The sequence below is a fragment of the Polypterus senegalus genome, chromosome 2, assembly GCF_016835505.1.
Source record: "Polypterus senegalus isolate Bchr_013 chromosome 2, ASM1683550v1, whole genome shotgun sequence".
Lineage (NCBI taxonomy): Eukaryota > Metazoa > Chordata > Cladistia > Polypteriformes > Polypteridae > Polypterus > Polypterus senegalus.
The window spans coordinates 245,187,542-245,204,848 of NC_053155.1; positions in this window are offsets into that span (position 1 = coordinate 245,187,542).

A 17,307-nucleotide genomic window follows, 5' to 3' on the forward strand; every position below is an offset into this window, starting at 1 on the left:
TAAGGATAAATTTCACTACGCAGTTTTAGAAGTTGGTGAGTATAAATGGAGTTAACAGGATTCTCTTTTGACATCAGAGTAAGTAAAGGCATTGTTGCCTTTACTATGTTGTTTTGTACCCACTTTAAGCCATGGCAATTTCAAGCCATTTAAAGCTTTTCCCTCTCCAAAGCATCCCCTCGATTGCAGATGAAAGTGTGGTCTGCTTTCTGAAGATTTTGACCAGCTCCTTGATTTTCCTAAAAAAGTTCCCTGGCACCACTATCTTTGAAAACCAAAGTCCCTTCTAAACTGATTTATCATTGCTGTTGATCAGACCCTACAATGGTGGTCTCCTCAGCAAATTTAATGATGCAGCTAAAGCTATACCTGGCCACACAGTCATTGGTGGCGAAATGAGCAGGTGGATACTACCCTGTGGACTGTCTGTATTGATGATCAGCATAAAGGAAAGTATTCTGACAATCTGGGATGCATACTAAGGTGTACCAGTTGCAAAGTCCAAAGTCGAGCAGCTTAGTGAACAGTCTTGATGGAATGTGTGTTAAATTCCTATAGGTTGTATAACTGGCCTAGCAGCTTTTCTTATCAGGGAATCTTTTAAAGAGTGGATGTAGTGATATGTAAACTTTGAAAATGATTATGGAAGTTCAAACATATTTGATCATCTAAAAATGACAAAACAGGCATAGAGTCAAACTGAATAAATATCTGTACACCATGAGTTAGCTTAAGCAGGCTGGAAAATGTTATAGGATGGCATTTTTATAAAGAGAGCCCATTCTATTCAACTCATAAATAATATATACTTGAAAGTGTGGCAGTGTATTCCTAACTATTAATACCTTACAGCATGTCCTAAGCATACTGTCCCCATAGTCTCTCTTTTCTAGCCTAAAATATCTCAACTTCAGTTTTCAAGGCCAGCAGCTGTATCTGTAATCATAAAGACTCATTGTTGGCCACTGTTTTTTAATTTAATTTTCTCAAATATAATTAAATAAAATCTCCAAGCACAAATATGGCACCCAGTCCTAACTACTCATATCCCCAGCAAACACCACCCTCCCAAATCTAGCACCTGACTGTGCAGGCGCTCCAGTTGTATACATTTTTATACAAGTAACTAGTAACTAGGACTAAGTTGGGAACAATATACGTAATACCTTTAATACAACAGCTACCAGCAAGAAACATTCTTTATTATATTGATTTTAGGTGATTTAACTAGGAAAAAAAGATATAAAAAGATTGTAAATAATAATATTCTGAATATAATGCAATGTTCCAACAACCTCCCTCTTTTATTTTTTTTCACAATGAAACCAGTATCTGCATTTATACCCCCTTTGTCACAGCTTCCAAAATATCCCTTTATAGTACAAAATAAAAATAGAAGATAACATCCTGCAACCACAAAGTTGGACAAGTCAGAACAACTGTTAAGAAGAAAAACAAATGACAGAGTTAAAAAAGGGCAACAACCCAGAACTATATATTCCTGAAATAATTGGGAGAATCATGCTTAATTCCCCTATTTATGGGGGCTTTTAGTATGCTATATTGGGTCATTAATCTCACCAGTACAGTGTACAGCTAAATTCTTACTTATATGTGGCAATTAACATGAAACTCTCTAGTGCCATGATTAAAGAGTATAACTACAATGTTGTCTTCCTTACTACTAGTTTTTCTCTGTAAAAGCAAGTGCTGACTTTTACTTTAAGTGTGGCAAAGTCAAAACATTTCCTTTAAACAGGTCAAAAAACAAATATCTACCTTGTTTACCCTTATCTGCTTGTGCACATAGTGGCACTATAATAGCCAAATGTAGGAAATAAATATAACCCTCTCAATATACAGTAAGCACCCATTTTATGTGGACCTGCTGAGTAAGCCTCAGTTCAAAGTTACTAACTTGAGCTGTGTATTATTCCACAGGTTCATTCTTTTCAATCCAAAATCAAAACCCACAATAGCCAGAAAAATCAAGAAATGCACTCACAAAGACTGCTGTCCATAATACTCCTACAGAGACACCTAGAGAATCCAAATCTCCTGAACCTGAATATTAACGCTCAAGGTGGTCCATCAGCAGTGACATCATGGTTGCCCCATCTCCTAGGACTCCGCTCACAAAACACAATAAATCTAGCTTTGAAGCACTTATATAACATACACATTAATGAAACAACAGATACATGGATTTAACTGGATTATGGATTAGAATTGTTAGCCTTCGGTTGCCATTTTGGCAAACCCTTTTTCTTACAATTTCTGCCCTTTTCTATTGTCCCTTGGCCTTATGGCACTTTTCTTGTTTCCTTAATAAATCCTTTGAATTTTAAAGATCTTTGTTTTGTGTTATCCATTTAAGACAGAGGCTGATGGTTATCCTCTCCCTTAAGTGGCATTTTTGTGCATTTAAAGTATTTTGAACTTTTTAAAGCTATTTAAACCCTATTTTGGGGCTGTGCATGCCTTGAGGCCTGCCTTTTGAGTTTGGAGCTTTGTGATTGGTTTCTTTCTTTATTTTATTTTTTTTTATTGTATGTTGTTATCTTGGTGCCTATTCTGGTATTTATAGGCCCTAAAAATCAAATGCTTGTATTGTTATCATTTAAAACATCCTTAGACAATTGGCAAATTGTAACATTATGCTGCAGTGCCATTTTGTTTGACTTATGGGTGTTGCCATTTTCTCTGTTTTGTTTTAGCAGTTGTTATGGCATTGCAATGAGTAACATCCAGTGTCCCACTGCCCATGTTATTAGGGGCCAATAGTACAAAGATCAGCTCCATACACTCCCTGGTATCTGAGATTGAACAATAACTTCTAATTTTCTAGCAATCTATTTTTGAGTGACTTTTTTTCTACCCTTATTAACTTGGATTTATGGTTCACCATTTTGATGAAAGACAGGCTTGACTCTCAGTTTACAATACGGGCACCGTTTTGTTAACATCTTCTCTCCTGGTCCCATCCTTAGTATCACTGCTGTATAAGGCATATAAGACTAATGACTGCAAAGTGAATCATAGAGCGTATGAGAACATGAGGGCAACCATTAAGAAGGATATCAGAGAGGCTAAAAGACAGTTGGAGAGGAATATAGCAGATAAGGCAGAAGAAGACCTTAAGAGATTCTTTCAGTATTTTAGTAGTAAAAGAACAGTTAAGGAGGAGGTCAAGTGCATCAGGAATAGTAAAGGGGAATTAAAAGATACAGACAGTGAAATAGCAGATGCCCTAAACTTACATTTTTCTGAGGTGTTTACAAGTGAGCAAGTGGATAACCTCCCAGAGGTAAACGCGACTACTAAGGAGGTACTGAGGGATTTGGAAATTGTAGAGGGAGAAGTGCTGCTCAGATTAAATAAGATGAAATCAAACAAATCACCAGGCCCAGATATTTATCCTCATGTTCTTAAGGAGGCTAGTGAGTACATATATAAACCCTTGACACATATTTTTAGGAAGTCACTGAGCACTGGAGAGATTCCAAAGGACTGGAAAATGGCAAATATCATCCCATTATATAAAAAGGGTGACAGGGCAGATCCAAGCAACTATAGGCCAGTAAGCTTAACATGCATCACAGGAAAATTAATGGAAGGAATTATTAAGGATAAGATTGAGCAACACATGGCAAGGACAGGAGTTATTCTGAACAGTCAGCATGGGTTCAGAAGAGGGAGGTCGTGTTTTACTAACATGTTGGAATTCTATGAGGAGGCAACAAAAGGATACGATCAAAGTGGAGCTTATGATATTATTTATCTGGACTTTCAGAAAGCATTTGATAAGGTGCCACATGAGAGGTTGGGCATCAAGTTAAAAGAAGTGGGAGTTCAGGGTGATGTTTTTAGATGGGTGCAGAATTGGCTCAGACACAGGAAGCAGAGGGTGATGGTGCGAGGAACCTCATCAGAACTGGCCAATGTTAAGAGTGGTGTTCCACAAGGGTCAGTGCTAGGGCTGCTGCTATTTTTAATATATATAAATGATTTAGATAGGAATATAAGTAACAAGCTGGTTAAGTTTGCAGATGATACCAAGATAGGTGGATTAGCAGATAATTTGGAATCCGTTATATCATTACAGAAGGACTTGGATAGCATACAGGCTTGGGCAGATTTGTGGCAGATGAAATTTAATGTCAGTAAATGTAAAGTATTACACATAGGAAGTAAAAATGTTAGGTTTGAATATACAATGGGTGGTCGGAAAATCGAGAGTACAACTTATGAGAAGGATTTAGGAGTCATAGTGGACTCTAAGCTATCGACTTCCCGACAGTGTTCAGAAGCCATTAAGAAGGCTAACAGAATGTTAGGTTATATAGCACGATGTGTGGAGTACAAGTCCAAGGAGGTTATGCTCAACCTTTATAATGCACTGGTGAGGCCTCATCTTGAGTACTGTGTGCAGTTTTGGTCTCCAGGCTACAAAAAGGACATAGCAGCACTAGAAAAGGTCCAGAGAAGAGTGACTAGGCTGATTCCAGGGCTACAGGGGTTGAATTATGAGGAAAGATTAAAAGAGCTGAGCCTTTACAGTTTAAGCAAAAGAAGATTGAGAGGTGACATGATTGAAGTGTTTAAAATTATGAAGGGAATTAGTACAGTGGATTGAGACTTGTATTTTAAAATGAGTTCATCAAGAACACGGGGACACAGTTGGAAACTTATTAAGGGTAAATTTCACACAAACATTAGGAAGTTTTTCTTCACACAAAGAATGATAGACACTTAAGCTACCAAGTAGTGTGGTAGACAGTAAGACGTTAGGGACTTTCAAAACTCGACTTGATGTTTTCTTGGAGGAAATAAGTGGATAGGACTGGTGGGCTTTGTTGGGCTGAATGGCCTGTTCTCGTCTAGAGTGTTCTAATGTTCTAATGATCACTTTGAGGCAAAACAGGGGCCATGCTGCCTGGGGTCAGGCCTATTTCTTGAGCTCAGACTCAATAAAACCATGGTCTGGACTGTATTATTTAAAGGCCTGATCACCCTTTTAGCTATTTTGATACAGCACTTCCATTACAATTGGGAAAACCCTTCCTATGTTTGTGTACACATTCTTCTATTTCTAATTACCCCAAGAGCAGCTACTACCTGGTGATGAACCAATTATGCTTCCAGTATGGCTATTTCTATTATCTGTGCCTGAATCATACATTTTACTGCCCTGGTTAATGACCGTCTCCTTAGAACAGTTTTCTTCAGTACTGACACCGTCCTGACACCCTTTAATTCTCTATATAAGTATTCATATACTGTATATACTTTACAGGAATACATTTAATGTGGGTAATGACTTTAAGAAGCAATCAGAGTTTTTTTAATTATTTTGGGATGCAAATCCTTTGCAAGATTTTCCTGGCTGCATTTAAAAGGTGATTCATCCATCGAAATGACTGTCCTTGACAAGATTGCCTGTCATTACAACATAATTGAAAGTAAAGTGATTCTAATGTGGTCTAAAACTGTCCAATCATGTCTGTACTGTGAGTAGTCACATGCAACATATTCTCAATTAAAATGTATCTTAATAGTTTTCAATCAGCAGATGCATAACTCTTGCAGATGTAACAGTTAGAATGCTGGGATTTAATCAGTAATAAAAAGAATTTAATTTTATTGAAAGTAAAAAATATTGAAAAGCATAGCAATTAAATCATAGTATTAGCATTAGAGAAATCTGGTTAAAAGGCTACAATGAAATGGAAAACAAAGATAAAAGGGAAGCTCCAGGCTGCATGGATAATTGGACTGAATTCTGCTGGCTGTTCAATGCTATAAATAACAAAAAAAGCAAATATTAACAGGCATACCTGAATATTTATTTAACTAACATAAAAGAGACAAAAGCAACACTTTTCAAACCAATAATTCCAGAAGGTCCAATAATAAAAATGACAATTTAAATGATGGCCTCTGTATTTTTTTTAACCTTTCGGTCAGTGCCTAAAAAAAAACTTCTTTCATAGTTTTCACCTTCTTACATATATTATTTTTAACACTTTTAATTTTCATCTTTAAAATTTACTGGTAAGGAGAAAAGAAATAGTACAACCTCTAATGATTGCAGCTTATTATGTTGTTCTGTTCTTCTTTTCACACACTGAACATCTGCTGCCCCAGTTCTGTCTGTATTACCCATTAAACAGCCTTTGCTGACTGAAAAGAGGTTCAGTGGAATACACGGAGACCGGGGATAGTTATATTTACTAAACCACTGATGCACTGGGTCAGAACTTACCACCTGATCTGCGCATTTTTGTGGCATCTTGTGAAATTGTTGTTTAATCAGCTACAGACCTGCATTAATCTGAAATGCGTTAGGAGTGCTAATTTGGTTTTATGAAATGTTATTTTTATTTTAAATGTGCTTTTTAATATTATTACAAAAGAACTCTACCTAGCTTTCATAATTGGTTTCTGATATTTATTATGAAAATGTATTACTTGCATCCACAGTAACTGCCATAACATAGTCTATGGTTGAGCCATCATTGAGCTCTCAAAATCAAATTTTATAATCCTGTATTTTTTCCATAACCTGACAATAATCCATCCATCCATCCATTTTCTAACCCGCATCCGAATACAGGGTCACGGGGGTCTGCCGGAGCCAATCCCAGCCAACACAGGGCACAAGGCAGGAACCAATCCTGGGCAGGGTGCCAACCCACCGCAGGACACACACAAACACACCAAGCACACACTAGGGCCAATTTAGAATCGCCAATCCACCTAACCTGCATGTCATTGGATTGTGGGAGGAAACCGGAGTGCCCGGAGGAAACCCACGCAGACACGGGGAGAACATGCAAACTCCACGCAGGGAGGACCCGGGAAGCGAACCCAGGGCTTCTAACTGCGAGGCAGCAGCGCCACCGTGCCGCCCCTGACAATAATGTTATATTAAAATATAAGAGTGGAGAAAGAAATGATGATGAAAGCAGCTCAAACAGAACAAGCACTAGGTATAAGAAGAATAAACTGATATTTAAAAGTGGTCTCCCCTAGACTTTTTTGTATACTCAGATATTGGGATCATTGAAGAATATTAAAGAATATTCAGCAACAAATCCAATCAAATTTATATTATATTGAAAAATTATAATAAAAGTAAAGTTGAATAAATTAGACAGCAGCTGCATGAATAAAACATTACCACTTTCAGTTAGCGGAAATAGTTCAAAAGTTTGATAGAAATCAACATTTTATGCCTAATACTTGAATGCAAAAATTGGTTGACCTAAGTGAAAGTATGCTCAAGTTATTGCATTTACATACATAAACACACACAGACAGACATAATTCCAAAAATGGTATTTTCAGACTCAGACTCCGGGAGGTCTAAAATGAAATCTCGAAGTTTTTAGACAATTACAAAACTTTCCCTACAAGAAAGTAAACCGGACTCAGAGAGGTCTAAAACATTGAGATTCATCAAAATCTTGAGGTTGAATTTTTGGACGATTACAATACTTTCCCTTTACTTTGTATAAGAGAAAGTAAAAATGAATTAAACTTATGTCATTAAGTACTTTTTTTGTGATAAAGTACAGCAGTTTCATGAATCCAGTGTCCTGGTTTCAAATCCTGTGCCCTGTCATTGTTCATCTGGATTTCGCACATGCTCTCTACATCTGTGTGGGTTTTCCTCAAGGTACTCAGGTTTTCCTATCCTATCGCCAAATATGTGCCAAACTGTGGGTGCCAACTTTCCTATAACATATGGAATCACCCCGCATTTGAAAAGTAAAACAAGTGTTCTGTATTAAACTAATGTGTAACACGATTTATTCTGCATTTTCATGTACATTGGGCTTTAGTCAACTCACAGCGACCCATCCAAATGCCCATGTAATGTCTTCCAATAAAGCCATAGTTATTATAGCATCTCAACGGGGGGTGAATGGTTAGGGGTGAGGGTGGGGCAATTGTCTCTTAGGATGAGTGTTGAGTGTAAGTGTAAGCGTAACTGTAAATGAGTTGTAAGCATAATATGTTAAGTGTAATGTGTAATGTTTAAATATAATGTGTAAATGATTTTTAATGTTTGATGTTTACTTATGTAATGTTAAATATGGAAGTGTAATTTGTAAGTGATATGTTAGTGTTAGTGTAACTGATACCATATCCAGGTGCCTCATGTATAAACGGTGCGTATGCACAAAAATGTTGCGTAAGAACGTTTCCACATTCAAATCGCGATGTATAAAACCTAAACTTGGCGTAAAGCCACGCACATTTCCATGGCAGCTCATATCCTGTCGTCCGCAAGTTCTCTGCTCGGTTTTGCAGATGGGCGGCACCCTGCGTCAAAGCAGTGCTACTGTTCCTGTGTGGTTATCCTTTCTTTTTTAGATCCACATCCCTGACACGGCTTCATAAATACACTGAATTTAACCGCATATTGTTTATTAGTTTAATGCATCTGATTGTAATTAACCTGTAACAATATAATGGTCCACAGAATGGTCAAACTATTCCAAATAATATAACTGCTTTAGCATTGTTACTCTCACTGCACCTCGGATCCCACATCAGGCCATCTATTTCGAAATTACTCTCACTGCACCAATCTGAGTATTTATATCACTGTATCTGAGTGTGAATCACAGCTGTACAGCAGCTGATCGGAAAGAGAATTATCGGTATACAGCATCAAGCACACGCTGCCTCAGCCATGCTGTCTATTGAACTGCTCTCATATGACAAAACTTCAGAGCCTATCCTGTATGGACCTCGCAGTTCAGAAACAGTTTCATCCCAAGAACTCTAAACACACTCATTCAGTCCATCAAGTGCTCCTTGTAGAACTGTTTCTACTTACAAGTACAATTACATCACTGTAAACTTGCGATACAGTTTTAATATTGTATAACCTGAGCCACTTTATAAAGCTCGTATTTACATATGATGACAATATCATTTTTAAGATGAAACGCAGCAAAATATGTTTATTATATTATACAGATAAAACTTTAACTTTAACTACACAGTGCCGCAGCGCTAGAGAGCCGCTGGCGCTCCGTTCACAGATTGTTCCTGCCTCGTGCTGTATTCTTACTGGTGCTGACACAACACTGGAAGGATAGATGGATAGAATAATTAAACATTTACTATGAAGATATTTCGATGTTCCTTAAAAGTTTTGAAGAATCGATGTTCAAAGCTTACAGATGGCTTAACCTCTATTACAGAGCTGATTGTGTGGCGATTGGGTATTTGGAGGAATGAATTGGAGGTTAGTACATTTGAAAGAGACAGTACTGCTACAATAAAGTATTTCATCAAAGGTCGCACATGGCGCAGAAGACATCAACATGAGACATAAACAATCACTGCGCCATCGTGTTCCCATGTTTAATAACATGCTTTAACTCCTATCATCATGAAAATGATATCACGTATACATCTCAGTATTTTAATTATTCAGAGAGGTGTAATATCATGAATGTAATGGATTCTGTGTCCTGTCGGAGGAAGAGAAATCCCAGAAGCACGTAGTGATTCACACACATAGAACACATAGAAGATCAAATCCAAAACAAAGCATTTAACGTGCTACTTTAGTTATGATGGGATTGAGAAACTAGTAAATTAAACAATTTAGAGATTAAAGTTGACATTTCATTCTTTTTCCCCACTGAGTGCCTGTTTTTTTCTCTGTAGCCTAATAAGCTTTCATATAACACTCAGACAGTGGGCTACGACTCGCCTTTTCATGGCGACTTTGATATCTGACAACTTCTTTTTTATTTCAGGCACTGTGCAACTTTGTGAATGTGAGCTATTGAGTTTCTCTGACATGCTATGTCACTCGATCAACTTCCTTTTGTTGTTTATACCATTGTTTAAACCAACAAATAGTAAGTTTTTCTTTGCCTCCACTTGGTATTTGCTGAAATTCTATTTTCCCTCTTGCTTTTTCCATTGCCTTTTCACAGAAGGCTGAGCTTAAGGGCTTTTATATTGATTTGCATATTCAAAGAGGCGTAATTCTAGGAGGAGTTGGGGCGGGACGTTAGGTGCGTGCACATGCATTACTTTTCACGCTGACCGGGATTTATGTAGCAGAAGAAGGTGGAAGTTGGCATATGCACAGATTTATGCATATGGATTATTTTGTGCATAAGCACATTTCCGTTTTTGTCCGTACGCCATGCTATAGTGTGAATTCTACACACAGCGTTATTCATGAGCCCCCAGGACTGGTTCCATCCTTATCCCTAGTGCTGCCAGAATAACCAAAGTAGGCCTCAAGTCTTTGAATTGGATTAGGTTGACAATGGAATTAGTTTTATGGACAATGCTAGTTGGTTTGAATTGATAATTATATTTTTTTTAACAGGCAAGAAATTTTGACCTAATTTAAACAAAAAATACCACTTGGATAATAATAATAGTAAAAAGTAACCAAGATTATATCTTTTTTAATGTGTCTTATAAATTCTTGCAATGTTCTTCTGTAGTCTCAAAATACCTTTTTTAAGGAGGGCATACCTCAAGAAGGCTAGGGATCTTTAAATAAGATTGGGCACATCTCCAGCTTTATTTACATATGATCTTTCATTATTTTCCTTGGTTTTCACATTACAAAGGATCACAAATTGCTCTGCTTCTTTTACGCTTCCAAGATGGGCGGCATGGTTTTGCAGAGGTTGCCACTTCTCTCTGAAAGCCCTAGAATTTTCAGTTTGGATACCTCTTTGAGTGGCCATCTGGGTATTGTTTGTATGTTAATATACCACAATAGTGACCACAATACATTGAAAAGAGTGGTGAGGGCTAGTCATATTTTCAAGGTAGGGTATACTTCTCTCGTTTATGGCCTGCACAAAGTCTAGGCTAGTGCTGGGCCAACCTTTCTGATTAACATGCAAGTCTTTTGGCTTTTCCTGGTTTTATGCTGCAGCTGCTCCAGGGTACCACTGCATGAAAGCCCACACCAACATCACATAATATAAAAATATATTCCTTCTACAACAAAGGAACTGAGTCACTTCAGAAATACACTGATAGAATTTTTGGGTGTGTAGCCCAAAACTCCTTGATCTTTCTTTCAGTTTTGTCAGTCCACAAAGTCATTCATTAGGACTCTGAATTCCTCTTCTTGTCTGCCACTTTACAGTCCATAATTGCAAAGTCATCTGAGAACATCTGGAAGTCACATGTTACTGAATTGTATTTACATTCTGCAGTGTAAAGTGTCAACATGAAGAGAGCAAGAAGAGAAAGACATTCCTTGGAAGAGCCACTGTGTCATCAAATATCTATTCTAACCTGTAGTAGTTAGTAATCTGAGACACTAAGAGGTGGTCCACCTTCAATGAATTTAGCTTATCTCCCAGCAATAAAGGCAGTATAGTGTTAAAAGCACAAGAAAAGTCATAGAACATGATCTTAATATAGCTGCTGGCCCAATTTAAGAGTTTTATTGTTAAATTTTATTGTTGTCTAATAGCAAATTTTGTTTTATTTTTCTGTTTATTCTCCAATAAGTTTAGTTGAACTGAACATTTAAAACATAAAAAATAATGTAACTTAAGGGCACTACAATTAAATGAACTGAAAGGTGGAAAAACATCCAGTATGTATTAACTGTAAAAGGTTATGGAGTGATTAGTGCTGTTGCCATACAACCCAAAGGACTAAGTAAGCCTGTGCTTAGGGTACCAAGGTAGAGGGGGAACCACAGAGTTTATTCACCTAACTATAATCAGTAGATTTTTTTGTAAATATACTTATCTGTTGTTTTTTAATCTTGTTAAAAAAACAACATTTTTTTGGCATGATGTATGACTAATGTTTAAAAGTTTAGTCTGAATGTGTCGCTTTGTTTCTGTCTCATGGCATAAGAGTTTTGCTTCTATGGAGTATCAACACAGCTTGGTCTGGCTAACGTTTAACATCATTTGGATTGTATAATGGACCATAAACTCTTTATTATTTCTTGAACTGATTTTTCACATAAACAAGATAAGTTTCTCTTATTTTATATTATTTATTTGTTAATGTCTTGTCAGTTATCAATGAAGAATCGAGGGGATACAATTGTTAGACTGTGCTTAGGCCTTTATCCGGCTCTGGACTCTTACTTGGTTACGAGCTATGTAGAATGTATTTCTCTCTCTTTGTAGAATTTGCTCTGTAGAATCTGTTCTTCTCAATTTTTCCAAAGATGCTTAGTTGAATTGTGATTCGTAAATGGTTTGGTTTGGATTTTTTCATGAGTTTCACTGCTATCGACTGGTATCTTGCCCAGTGTCACCTCGTGTCTCCAGCTGTATGTGTAATGTCTGCAACAAATTAAACAAGTTGAGGAAATGGATGGATTTGTTATGGATTAGAAGTGGATGGAATATTTCTTAATTGCTGAAAAGTGAAACAGAGAGAGAGAGGGAGAGTTTGAGAACATGTTCTGATTATAGCATGTTCCCGCACCCCCCACACAACAAACCACCTGGATTGGAATCCAAGTGCTGACGTCTAACAGGTGACACTTCAGCACCACACTGAACAGTGTGAGTTTTTTTTTTATGGTGGCTGGAGTGCCAATCCTGCCACCAACTCCCGAGATTTCTCTGCAAGTTGGAGGACCTGCTTTCAGGGCTGGATGCAGATTAATGTCATACCTCAGGACGGAGCAATTGCAGGTTAAAAGTGAAAAAGGTAAAAAAAAAAAAAACCTTTCATATTATACCTACTCTGTTTTTTATTCTTCTTCAAAATATTTTTGATGTGGCGGATATTCTTGAATTTAATATTTTCAGCATTTGTTAATTTTTAATTTGTGCATTTTCTTTATTTCCAGAAAGTCAAAACCTCTTATTAAACGAAATAGTTTTAATAAGATACTGTATCTTCAATTTATGTGAGATGTTTAAAGGTTTTATGGGTATGAAATTCCAGAATTTTTTAAGCTGACAACAAATGTTATGCATTAAGTATTAATAAATAATAGGCAATACTGTATATAAAAATAAAAATGTATACAACATATTGTACATCATAGTTCTACCTGAGTGTTATTTAATTAATATCCGACAGGTCTATATTCTTAATCCATTTATGTAAACATCTCCTTTTATCTATCTATCTATTAATAGCAATGTATTTCTGAAAGTGATTTGCTTGACCAGCAGGTAATCCTTTGAGTGACTGTAAGCTGAAATATACATTTATTCTAACCGAATTGTCTAGATAATACAAGCTCAATAGCCTATTCATTATATTCATGTCTTCAGAATACCATTTAACAAATGGTATAAAAAATGTATCACGCTGTACACAGGGTATCATATGGGTAAATGAGAATATTAGCTTATTGTTGTATTGTGTTTACCATATTCGTTTAACTGTTTGTTAAAGACACTTAAGATTTCCACATGCACTTCACATTTTTGCAAAAGTGTACATGACATCTCACAAGTTGCTGTATATATGAACAAGTGGTTTTAATATTTTATGGTGACATCAATGAGACTCCCTGTCCAAGATGTTATGGCATTAAAAAGGAAACATTGTATAAAGTTATGAGAACACCAGTTTAACTTTAACAGAAATTTTATTAGCACCAGGAAAGGTGGAAATGGGGCTTCTCCTTCCAAGATGTAAGAGCTTTTCTCATTCTGTTGAGAATCTTAAATTTCAACTGTCATGCTAGCTGGTCAGTGATGCAAAGAAATCAATCAAGAGAATCAAATATGTCTGAATTTCAACAGTTTTACACTCCATCTGAAGATCATACTGACAGTATCTGTCTTGTGCAGCAGAAACGGGAAGGCTCAAGATATCCACACTGAATAAAACAAGTCTGATAATAGCTTGCTTTGCTAACTATATTATTATCCCTTGAGTGAAGTGATTCTTAGTTTTACAGTTCAAAAAACTCCCTTTCCATTTTGAAATTTGGAATGAAAAGACTACAAAAGAATGAACTAGAAAAAACAACTAAAATATTTTTTATTGAACAGGACATTTCTACAGTACATTGTCATGGGATGGAACTGCCTTAATATTTCTTGTACTGAAACCGTCTCGTTTGCTGGAATAAAAGAAGATTCTAGAGAGCTGAAGGATGCTTTAGTACAAGTAAATCTGCTGCAGCATCTGCTAGGAGTAAACCCAGTGGTACATTTCAATTCAGTGTTGTGGATCTTGTCAAAAAGGGCATGTATCATCCCTACATGAAGTGGTGCTAGACAGTAGAGACTGTGATTGTAGGTTGACAGGTTTTGGGAGGATAGATTAGGTAAAAAGTATTTTCTTTTAAACAGAGTAAATTTCAAATGAGTTTATGTCAATCCTAAGAAACTGGCTCAGAAGGTTTTTTTGTTTGTTTGTTTTTTACAGTTTTCAATCTGGGGGCTTACCATATGTCTCCTTTTTTACAACCTCAAACGATATTCACGGTGGGAATTCTGGACTACTTGAGAGAACTTGGGTTAAGGTGTGCAGTATATCCAGTAGTCACCAGTTGGTAGCTTTTCTTGATAATTAGTGACATTTTATGATGTCCTTTGAAATAACCTTAGAAGTGGATTTCTCTTTTGAATTAACACTAGAATTACCAAAGCCTATGAAAAAACTTGTAAACCCAACCCACCTTAAATCCATTCAGACCTTTCCCTCAGCCTTGTTTATCTGGGAGTGAGGTACTTGGAGCTGTATAGTGTAAATAAAATATCATTATTTGGAACACATGCATTTCATGTGTGTTTCGTGTCTACAAAGATCTATGTAAGTGTAGCATAACAGATATGTTGAACACATACCTAAAAGACAAACTTTTTTCATGTTTTCGTACTAACGACAAAATTTGGACATGAAGTGTATAATGTGAGAAGACAAGTCCAAATATCAAATAAGCACTTTCACAAAAGGTACAAGTATAACAAAACAAAGTGCATTCTTTATTCAAGAATATACAGTTAGGTCCATAAATATTTGGACAGAGACAACTTTTTTCTAATTTTGGTTCTGTACATTACCACAATGAATTTTAAATTAAACAACTCAGATTCAGTTGAAGTGCAGACTTTCAGCTTTAATTCAGTGGGTTGAACAAAAAGATTGCATAAAAATGTGAGGGAATTTTTTAACACAATCCCTTCATTTCAGGGGCTCAAAAGTAATTGGACATTTGACTCAAAGGCTATTTCATGGGCAGGTGTGGGCAAGTCCATCGTTATGTCATTATCAATTAAGCAGATAAAAGGCCTGGAGTTGATTTGAGGTGTGGTGCTTGCAACATGCGGTCAAAGGAGCTCTCCATACAGGTGAAAGAAGCCATCCTTAAGCTGCGAAAACAGAAAAAACCCATCCGAGAAATTGCTACAGTATTACAAGTAACAAAATCTACAGTTCGGTACATCCTGAGAAAGAAAGCAAGCACTGGTGAACTCAGCAATGCAAAAAAGACCTGGACATCCATGACAACAGTGGTGGATGATCGCAGAATAATTTCCATGGTGAAGAGAAACCCCTTCACAACAGCTAACCAAGTGAGCAACACTCTCCAGGAGGTAGGCATATCAATATCCAAGTCTACCATAAAGCAAAGACTGCATGAAAGTAAATACAGAGGGTGCACATCAAGGTGCAAGCCACTCATAAGCCTCAAGAATAGAAAGGCTAGATTGGACTTTGTTAAAGAACATCTAAAAATGCCAGCACAGTACTGGAAAAACATACTTTGGACAGATGAAACCAAGATCAACCTCTACCAGAATGATGGCAAGAAAAAAGTATGGAGAAGTAGTGGAACAGCTCATTATCCAAAGCATACCACATCATCTGTGAAACACGGTGGAGGCAGTGTGATGGCTTGGGTGTGCATGGCTGCCAGTGGCACTGGGACACTAGTGTTTATTGATGATGTGACACAAGACAGAAGCAGCTGAATGAATTCTGAAGTGTTCAGAGACATACTGTCTGCTCAAATCTAGTTAAATGCTGTCAAATTGGGCGGCGTTTCATGATACAGATGGACAATGACCCAAAACATATTGCCAAAGCAACCCAGGAGTTTATTAAAGCAAAGAAGTGGAAAATTCTTGAATGGCCAAGTCAGTCACCTGATCTTAACCCAATTACGCATGCATTTAATTTGTTGATGACTAAACTTCAGACAGAAAGGCCCACAAACAAACAGCAACTGAAAGCTGCTGCAGTAAAGGCCTGGCAGAGCATTAAAAAGGAGGAAACCCAGCATCTGGTGATGTCCATGAGTTCAAGACTTCAGGCTGTCATTTCCAGCAAAGGTTTCCAACCAAGTATTAGAAATTAACATTTTATTTCCAGTTATTTAATTTGTCCAATTACTTTTGAGCCCCTTAAATAAAGGAAATGTGTTAAAAAAATGCTTTAGTTGCCTCACATTTTTATGCAATCGTTTTGTTCAACCCACTGAATTAAAGCTGAAAGTCTGCACTTCAACTGCATCTGAGTTGTTTCATTCAAAATCCATTGTGGTAATGTACAGAACCAAAATTAGAAAAAAGTTGTCTCCGTCCAAATATTTATGGACCTAACTGGTAACCGAAGAAAAAGAAATCTGGTTAGTGTACTTCAGTGTCACGACTGCTTTGATAGAACAATGGTAAGAACTACTGATTCATAATCAAGAGACTGTGGAATTTGAGCTTTGCCATGTTACAAAATAAATGTTTTGATTAGTGAGATGCTCTTATTGTTACTATTATACAATAAAAACATACATCTGTATGGTGCTTGTAAAGGTTAGCCTTTTTTTAATTCAGTTTTATTCTCTCAGTCGCATTCACGCTCCCCCTGATCTGACACTGCTGTTTTCAAATAAAGACGTGGTATAACAGAGGTGAACTCAGATGAGGATGAGGGTTCTACATCGGAAAAAGAGAACAAAAGCCCTCGTCGCAAGAAACGTCCACTCACATATAAGAACAATGCAGCTGCACCAGCTGTAAAGGCGAAAGATGGCACCATTTGGATGCAGCAAGAGGTCCGGCGTCATCCTGCCAGTCAGTCTGCCCCACACCTGTCCTTCAAAGAAAAAAAGCACGACTTACAGAGCTTGCCAACGTATCATGCAAAGTCCTGTTTGTGATTATGTTTTGTGATGGTCTTTACATTTAAAACATTTATATCTCTCTATTATAAAAAAAAATCTTGGAATGCTGGAAGGAGACGAGACATGATTTTCTCACAGAGACACTTTCACGTCCCGCGAAACAAGTCTTTAGGTCAAGAGATTTATTCATGCCAGGGGCTCGAAATAAAACAAAGAGTAGATGACAAAGTAGA